This window comes from Nerophis ophidion, linkage group LG01 (assembly GCF_033978795.1).
Source record: "Nerophis ophidion isolate RoL-2023_Sa linkage group LG01, RoL_Noph_v1.0, whole genome shotgun sequence".
Classification (NCBI taxonomy): Eukaryota; Metazoa; Chordata; class Actinopteri; order Syngnathiformes; family Syngnathidae; genus Nerophis; species Nerophis ophidion.
Window position 1 is genome coordinate 77,036,928 of NC_084611.1, and position 9,208 is coordinate 77,046,135.

The following is a 9,208-nucleotide window of genomic DNA, read 5'->3' on the forward strand; positions in this document are numbered from 1 at the left end:
GCGAGGATACGTCCAAGGTGACTGAGGTGTCCGACACCTGCTCACCCAGCCAAGACACCGCGAAACCTCTCCGTCCCAGCGCTCAGTGCTAGCTCTGCAGCCCTGTCCCCTCATCCGCATCTCCTCCAGTCCCTCCAAACCGACTACGGTGTGGCAGACACCCAGCAGCTGGTCTCCATGGCCAAAAGGCTCCCGGGAGGCAGATCCAGAAGTCCACAAAAAAGCACCACAGAGGTCATGGAAATGCCACACCTTGTCACACAGTCCCAAAGGGTCCCGGACCAAAAGGCAAAAAAATATAACACATGAAAACAAGAGGGAAACACAAAAGGATGACAGAAGAGCACAGAGCTCCTGCCAACAGCAGCCACTACAGCAGCGCCATCTTGGCGCCGGGGAGATGAGCGGACCGGTAGCTTCCGAAGCACTCCGCCGAAGGAACGAGTGACAATACAAAACTGTGGTGCATTGGACCTCAGTGCTGATACTCCGACAGAGAGTCGCTGGGCGAATCGGGACATGTAACACGTTAGTCGTGATGTTAGGCCGTTTGGGTCTAAATGTGCTAACGTAACCGTAAACTCCACGGCGAAAACCCCCCGTTGGCTCCAGATCGAGACAATTTTTGTTATTTGGGTCTAATATGGCTTTTTTAACATTCTGGGTTGCCTACCCCTGCGTTAGTGGAAAATCGGCAAATGAGTGAATGCGACAGAAACGTTGCCATGGAGACGAGGGTTTTCTTACGTGCCTGGCCGCAGTCACACCGCGACACCTGTCCGTCAGTAATAACAGTCCCCGATAACCCGGACCAATTCAAACCGTTATTTGTTTTTGTTTTTATTGTTTAATTTGCTTTGTTTCACATTACTTAATTCGCATTTTGTTTCATTTATATTTTGATTTTATTCTGTGTTGAAAATTAAAAAAAAGACATTTAGGCATAGGCATAGCTCGGTTGGTAGAGTGGCCGTGCCAGCAACTTGAGGGTTGTAGGTTCGATTCCCGCTTCCGCCATTCTAGTCACTGCTCCCAGTGACACCCACACTGGTTTAAATGTAACTTACATATTGGTTTTCACTATGTAAAGCGCTTTGAGTCACTAGAGAAAATCTCTATATAAATATAATTCACAAATATATTTTTTAAGTAATCTTTTCTTGCGGCCCAGCCTCACCCAGACTCTGCATCCAGTGGCCCCCAGGTAAATTGAGTTTGAGACCCCTGCTCTTTCGCGATATTACCATATTTTTGCTGAAAGGATTTAGTAGAGAACATCGACGATAAAGTTCGCAACTTTTGGTCGCTAATAAAAAAGTAGCAGACGATGTGCGCGTGACGTCACGGGTTGTAGAGCTCCTTACATCCTCACATTGTTTATAAGTATAGCCACCAGCAGCAAGAGCGATTCGGACCGAGAAAGCCTCAAATTCCCCATTAATTTGAGTGAGGATGAAAGATTTGTGGATGAGGAAAGTTAGAGTGAAGCACTAAAAAAAAAAAATAATAATAATAAAAAAAGCCGACGGCAGTGGGAGCGATTCAGATGTTATTAGACACATTTACTAGGATAATTCTGGAAAATCCCTTATCTGCTTATTGTGTTACTAGTGTTTTAGTGAGATTATACAGTCATACCTCAAAGTCGGAGGGGTGTGGTGACCGCCAGTGTCTCTGATGGAAGCCATGGAGGAGCCAAGAAAGTCGCAGCTGCCTCTTTGACAGCTGCAGGAGGACGCAAGCTCCACTCATGTCTCCGAAAAGAGCCGACTTATTACCACAATTTTCTCTCCGTAACCTGCCGGTCGACATGCGGTAGAAAGACATGTGCGCTTGACCGCTCTGTTCCATATTAAAGCTTCACAACAAACAAAGAAACACCGGCTGTGTTTTGGCTGCAATCCACCGCTTTCCACCAACAGCATTCTTCTTTGACGGCTCCATTATTAATTGAACAAATTGCAAAATATTCAGCAACACAGATGTCCAAAATACTGTGTAATTATGCGATTAAATCGGATGACTTTTCGCCGTGAGCGGTGCTGGGATAAAATGTCCGCTCCAACCAATAACGTCACAAGCACGCGTCAACATAAGCGTCATCATTCCGCGACGTTTTCAACAGGACACTTCGCGGGAAATTTAAAATTGCAATTTAGTAAACTAAACCGGCCGTATTGCCATGTGTTGCAATGTTAATATTTCATCATTGATATATAAACTATCAGACCGTGGTTGGTAGTAGTGGGTTTCAGTAGGCCTTTAAAAAGTCATTACAAATGTCAACAAAGTAACTTGTACAAAAAGCAGCAACATATGAAAATATGGCCAAATGATAAAAAAGAACTTATGTTAACACTAATGTATGATTACAGATTTGTTTTAAATGTATGTAAATATATATTTGGCCTTTTTTTTTTAAAGGGGGACATTATCACAATTTTCAGAAGGGTTAAAACCAATAAAAATCAGTTCCCAGTGGCTTATTTTATTTTTCAATTTTTTTTTCAAAATTTTACCTGTCCCGGAATATCCCTAAAAAAAGCTTTAAAGGGCTTGATTTTCGCTAATTGCCTAAGCCACTGTCCATTTTCCTGTGACGTCACATAGCGATTCCAATACAAACAATGGCGAATAGCACAGCAAGATATAGCGACATTAGCTCGGATTCAGACTCGGATTTCAGCGGCTTAAGCGATTCAACAGATTACGCATGTATTGAAACAGATGGTTGGAGTATGGAGGCAGATAGCGAAAACGAAATTGAAGAAGAAACTGAAACTATTAAGCGAATAGCTATTGACGCTATTCGGCCATCTTTGCGTTAGCATTGCCGGTAAAATGTGCAGACCAACCTATCAGGACTTTCGCATTGACACTGGATCAACTTAAATCCGTCGATTGGTAAGTGTTTATTTCGCATTAAATGTGGGTGGAAAGAAACGCTGGATGCAAATATAGTTTCAAATGTACATACATCTAGCCTAAATAGCATGTTAGCATCGATTAGCTGGCAGTCATGCCGCGACCAAATATGTCTGATTAGCACATACTGTAAGTCAATAACATCAACAAAACTAACCTTTGTGATTTCGTTGACTTTATCGTTGGGAATGCATCTGCTTTGAGTGTCGCAGGATATCCACACATTTTTGCCATCACTGTGCCATCTCTGTCGTAGCATCGCCGGTAAAAACCAAACGGGGGACTTTTGCATCTCTTGACACTGGAGCAACTTAAATCCGTCGATTGCTAAGTGTTTGTTTGGCATTAAATGTGGATGGAGGGAAAGGCAAGATGTAAATATAGCTACAAATGAGGCATAATGCTGCAATATGTACACACAGCTCGCCTAAATAGCATGTTAGCATCGATTAGCATGCCGTGCTAATCGATGCACATTCTACGTAAATCAACTTGAATCCGTCCCTGATCGCGTTGTTACACCCTCCGACAACACACCGACGAGGCATGATGTCTCCAAGGTATCGGAAAATAGTCGAAAAAACGGAAAATAACAGAGCTGATTTGACTCGATGCGTGTGATGTGTAGGGAAAAATGGCGTTGAGTACCGATGTGATGTCCCGTTCTGACGTCGTCGCTCGGAGAGGCATAAACAGAAAGGCGTTTAATTCGCCAAAATTCACCCATTTATAGTTCGGAAATCGGTTAAAAAAATATATGGTCTTTTTTCTGCAACATCAAGGTATATATTGACGCTTACATAGGTCTGGTGATAATGTTCCCCTTTAAAAGAAAATCATATCATCATAGCAAATTACTTGATGCCGTCATTGTGACCACGCCCCCACCGCCACAGGTATCATGGCAGTGTAGGAGAAACCTGTCAGGGAGTCGCATAGCTGCGGTAGTTGTGACCCCATTATGCAGGAGACAGGTGGACGATGTACAGGTAAGACAAGTCTTACCTTAATTGTCTTCAACACAGGAGGAGCAGTTATGAACAAAGCATGCTGCTAAAAAATCAGGGCGAGGCCGGCCTTAATAGCAGCCTGATTGGCAACTGCAACCAGGTGCTAATCAGACATGCAGGGAGTGAAATTCTTTAGCGAGGTTGATGCTGTGTGCTCAGTGCGTCTTCTAATTTTTTCTTTCTTCTTTTCTGGTGTAAAGCATTTTTTGTTGCAACATGCATGTGTATGAAAAGTGCTATATAAATAAATACAATGACACAAGTAGTCTATATTTAGTTGCCGGTCAAAGGTGAACAATTCAACTAAATAGTGAAAGCCTAGAGAAAAGCCCAAAAAACATATTCAAGCTTTCCGGGTATATTCTAATGTACTTTTATTTATGGAAATGTATGTAGGTAGTAATAAAGTAAGCTATAAAATGAATTCAAACTAAGACAAAGTGTGGAAGCAAGCAGATTACAGCCAAGTGATTGAGCCAAGAGGAATAATAATAATAATAATAATAATAATAATAATGGATTAAATTGATATCGCGCTTTTCTATTGTTATATATTCAAAGCGCTCACAGAGAAGTGGGAACCCATCATTCATTCACACCTGGTGGTGGTAAGCTACATCTGTAGCCACAGCTGCCCTGGGGTAGACTGATGGAAGCGTGGCTGCCAGTTTGCGCCTACGGCCCCTCCGACCACCTCCTATCATTCATTCACCAGTGTGAGCGGCACCGGGGGCAAAGGGTGAAGTGTCCTGCCCAAGGACACAACGGCAGCGACTTTGATGTCAATAGGTGGGAAGCGAACCTGCAACCCTTAGGTTTCTGGCACGGCCGCTCTACCCACTACGCCATGCCGCCCCTATGTAGGGGCTCTGTTTAGTCATTACATGACTAAACAGAGCTTCAGACTTTGGACAGCCAGAGTACGACATGAGGCTGTTGAAAGTAATAGATTAGGTAATAGATTACATATTTAACATCAACCTTTCTAGATCATCACGGGGATATTTATTCGAGATAGACCAAAATAATTGGCTTTTAAAGGCCTACTGAAACCCACTACTACCGACCACGCAGTCTGATAGCTTATATATCAATGATGAAATATTAACATTGCAACACATGCCAATACTGCCTTTTTAGTTTACTAAATTGCAATTTTAAATTTCCCGGGAGTTTCTTGTTGAAAACGTTGCGTAATGATGGCGTGTACGCGTGACGTCACAGGCTGTTAGGAAATATGAGCGCTGCGCACACACACATCTAAAAGTCGTCTGCTTTAACCGCATAATTACACAGTATTTTGGACATCTTTGTTGCTGAATCTTTTGCAATTTGTTCAATTAATAATGGAAAAGTCAAAGTAGAAAGGTGGAGTTGGGAAGCTTTAGCCTTTAGCCACACAAACACATGGCGATTCCTTGTTTGAAATTCCCAGAGGTGAAATTTTGCAATGGATCAGAGCGGTCAAGCAAACATGGATCCAGCAGTTTTCGGTGAGAAAATTGTGCCAAAAAGTCGCCATTTACCGGAGATCAGCTGAGCTCATGCCGTCCATACAGCTGCCTTCGACATCCCTCAGACACTGGCCTCGAGACACCCGTGGACAAACCCCTTCGACTATCAGGTACTATTAAACTCACTAAAACACTAGCAACACAATAGAAAGATAAGGGATTTCCCAGAATTATCCTAGTAAATGTGTCTAAAAACATCTGAATCTGTCCCAATGCAATCGCCTTTTTTTTTTTTTTTTACTTGATTTTTATTTTTTCTAGCCCTTCTTTATCAATATCCTCAAACACGAATCTTTCTTCCTCGCTCAAATTAATGGGGAAATTGTCGTTTTCTCGGTCCGAATAGCTCTTTTCGTTGGAGGCTCCCATTAAAAACAATGTGAGGACGTGAGGAGCCCTCAACGGGTGACGTCATAGTCTGCGACTTCCGGTAAAGGCAGGGCTTTTCTGTTAGCGACCAAAACTTGCGAACTTTATCGTCGATGTTCTCTACTAAATCCTTTCAGCAAAAATATTGCAATAACGCAAAAAGATCAAGTATGACACATAGAATGGACCAGCTATCCTCGTTTAAATAAGAAAATCTCATTTCAGTAGGCCTTTAAAAAGAACGTGGAAAAGAAAAAAAAGTACCGGAAATTGAAGTGGACTTTTGTGAGCTTGTCCTACATAATAGTAATGAAAACATTATTAATGAGAAACATGAATAGATGTTACACTACAGTAATTATATTGGTCACCTATAACGCAAATACGATAACATGTTGGATTGGATTGGTTTTAGCATTTTTAATAATAAAGTGGCCCCATATCCTTCCATTTTTAAGTACGGTTTTTAGAAATAGTTGAAACAACACTGACCTAAAGCAAACTCCACTTGTGACTTTGGCCTTTTCTTTAGATTAAAAAACAAACAAAAAAACAAGTAGTTACAAGTGGGGTGGGGTTGGGGACTGTTTACACCGACAAGCAAATTAATCAAAGATATAGAAGCTAAAATAATCAACATGTTTAAAGCATAAGATAAAAATAAAAACATACCCGTTTAATAATTGTCAGAACGTATCTCAAATGAGACTCTTGTAATTCGTGACATGACGCCAGCACATTCCGGCCGGTCTTTCATTTGTAGTTAACAATAAAATATATTATACAATGTTGGTTTAATACACATAACATACATCATGTGTATGTTTTGTTAGTCACTAATAAGTAGACAAGAATAATAAATCGCGGTAGTTCACAATAAGTATAGCATTTGTGCCTCGATTATGTTCATTTCAAACATCCTCAACATTGGTATTAATAACTTATTCAAGGATATAAGAATTAAACGTCCATATACAAGAAAATACACAACGGCACTGAAATGTAAAAAATGTTTTTTTTTTTAATCACTTTGTAGTTTCTCTAAACCAGGCCTGGGCAATTATTTTTGACTTGGGGGCCACATTTAGAGAAAAAAAATGTGTCTGGGGGCCGGTATATCTATTTTTAGGAACACTAATACAAAACCTCACAATAAAGTCTGATTGAATGCTAAAAACATTATGAAAGATCGCCTTAAAAAAAACAGAATGGAATTTTTACATTTTTATATGAACGATAAACCACTGAATATTGACAAAATATGTATGTCACACCCGCTTTCGATTGACATATTTTACAATCAAGTGAAACACAACAAAACTGCAATAAACAGTGAAATATATACACAATCATTTTAATTTTCCTGAAGGAATCAATAAAGTACTACCTATCCATCTATAAACCCACCTACAATCTGATACATCTGATATTTGCTGAATTTCCCCCAGGAATCAATAAAGTACTTTCTATTCTATTCTATGTATCACTAAGCATAGCTCGGTTGGTAGAGCGGCCGTGCCAACAACTTGAGGGTTGCAGGTTCGATTCCCGCTTCTGCCATCCTAGTCACTGCCGTTGTGTCCTTGGGCAAGACACTTTACCCACCTGCTCCCAGTGCCACCCACACTGGTTTAAATGTAACTTAGATATTGGGTTTCACTATGTAAAGCACTTTGAGTCACTAGAGAAAAGCGCTATATAAATATAATTCACTTCACTTCACTTCACTTCACTAAGCTTTAGAACTTTGTTGTGAAAATCTCCTTCCGCGTCTGTGGAAACGTTCCCCACCCTCACTGCTTGGTGCCTTGTCTGAGCTGCTGTGAAGAAGCCCGATTGGTACTGGGCCGCAGAAGAATTTTTATTTAAAAAAAAAAATATATATCTATATATATATATATATATATACATATATATTTTTTTTTTTTTTTAACCACAAAAACCTCCATTTTCATGACAAAAAAAAAAAAGAAAAAAAAAAAGATCCTACGAGCTGTGCTTTCTTAGAACTGAGTGATCATTCTATAAAACAAGACAGAGGTGTTTTTGTCAGGTTTGTACCTGACAGTTTGGTCATGTTTTAGTTTTTCCTCTGTGTTTGTCTTATTTCCTGTCAGCACTCTTATTTTGTCTTCATTTCCTGCTATTATCCCTGAGTGTTTTTTCCCCTCAGCTGTGGCTGATTGGCACGGGGCCACACCTGGTGTCAATCAGCCAGCTGCTATTTAGACCTGCTTCTTCCTCCACTCTGGGCTGGATTATTTATCATTACGGCTTGTAGCTCCGACTGTTTGTACCTGAACCTGTTTGAGGTGTGCTGTCATTTTTGTTCCTCGTCTTCTAGTTCCTGTTCCTGCCATCCTGTTTCCTGTCTCCGAGTTCCTGGTTTGTTTTTGCCCTAAATTTTTAACATTAAATGATGTTTTCCTGCTCAATACCTGCCGTCATCTCTGCATCTTGGGGTTCGTCACCAACACAACTTGACAGTTTTCACGGTGCGTTCAAGGTTCGCTGAACAGGGTAGGGTGCCACCATGCCCGCCAGAAATAAGAAATAATAATTGTAGGAGCCTAAATTTTGTTTAAGTTAATTTACATTTTATGGAAGGGCTTTATGTTTACTCAGCCAAAAGGGGACTATTTTCTTTTCTTTGCATAATACGAAAATGTATATATTGAATGCTTAAGAGTAATTATAAAGCTCACATTATTTGTGATTATTACATTTGTCTAAATAATTTGATGACGTAACTGTTTTAATTGCATATTTTGCGGAAGGATCTGTGTGGTAAGATGGTTTTGGACGCAAGGTGTTATGGGTAATAGTAGTCAGGTGCGGTGGAATTGAGCCACACAGTTTTTTGACCTCACTCTTACTTTTTCTAACTCCTTGTTACTGTAACAAACTAGCTTTATTTTGCCATTCATTTGTTCCCACATCGTTATTGCTTTACGTTTTTGAAATGGATAGAAATTAAATATACTTACTTTATATTCAATAAGACAATATTGTAACTTTTTCTTTCACTAAGTACCACCTCAGAAAAAAAACATAATAATGACCTATAATGAAATACAGTAGCATAATAAGACTAAGTATTCATTACAAACAAGGCAAACGTTTTATTTAACATGTTTATGTTATTTGGCCACTAACATTTCACACAGTTTGAACAGTCACACTGTTTTTGAATATTTAAACCAGTAAACCTAGCATGATGTTAAAATGTAATGTTAGCATTGGCAAAACTAAATCTGCCCTTGTGAATGAAAGTGAGTGTGAATGTTGTCTGTCCATCTGTGTTGGCCCTGCGATGAGGTGGCGACTGGACCAGGGTTTACCCTGCCTTCCGCCCTTGTGCAGCTGGGATAGGCTCCAGCAAACCACCTC

The 9,208-nt window shown here is 40.3% G+C and overlaps 1 long non-coding RNA gene across 1 annotated transcript; it reads left to right on the forward strand.

The window, feature by feature from the left end:
* The first annotated feature begins 3,889 nt into the window (after positions 1-3,889).
* Positions 3,890-6,729, forward strand: LOC133539278 (uncharacterized). The gene is made up of 3 exons (XR_009803289.1): positions 3,890-3,914; positions 5,371-5,428; positions 5,495-6,729. It is a non-coding gene; the product is annotated as an uncharacterized LOC133539278 (long non-coding RNA).
* Positions 6,730-9,208: the final 2,479 nt, after the last annotated feature.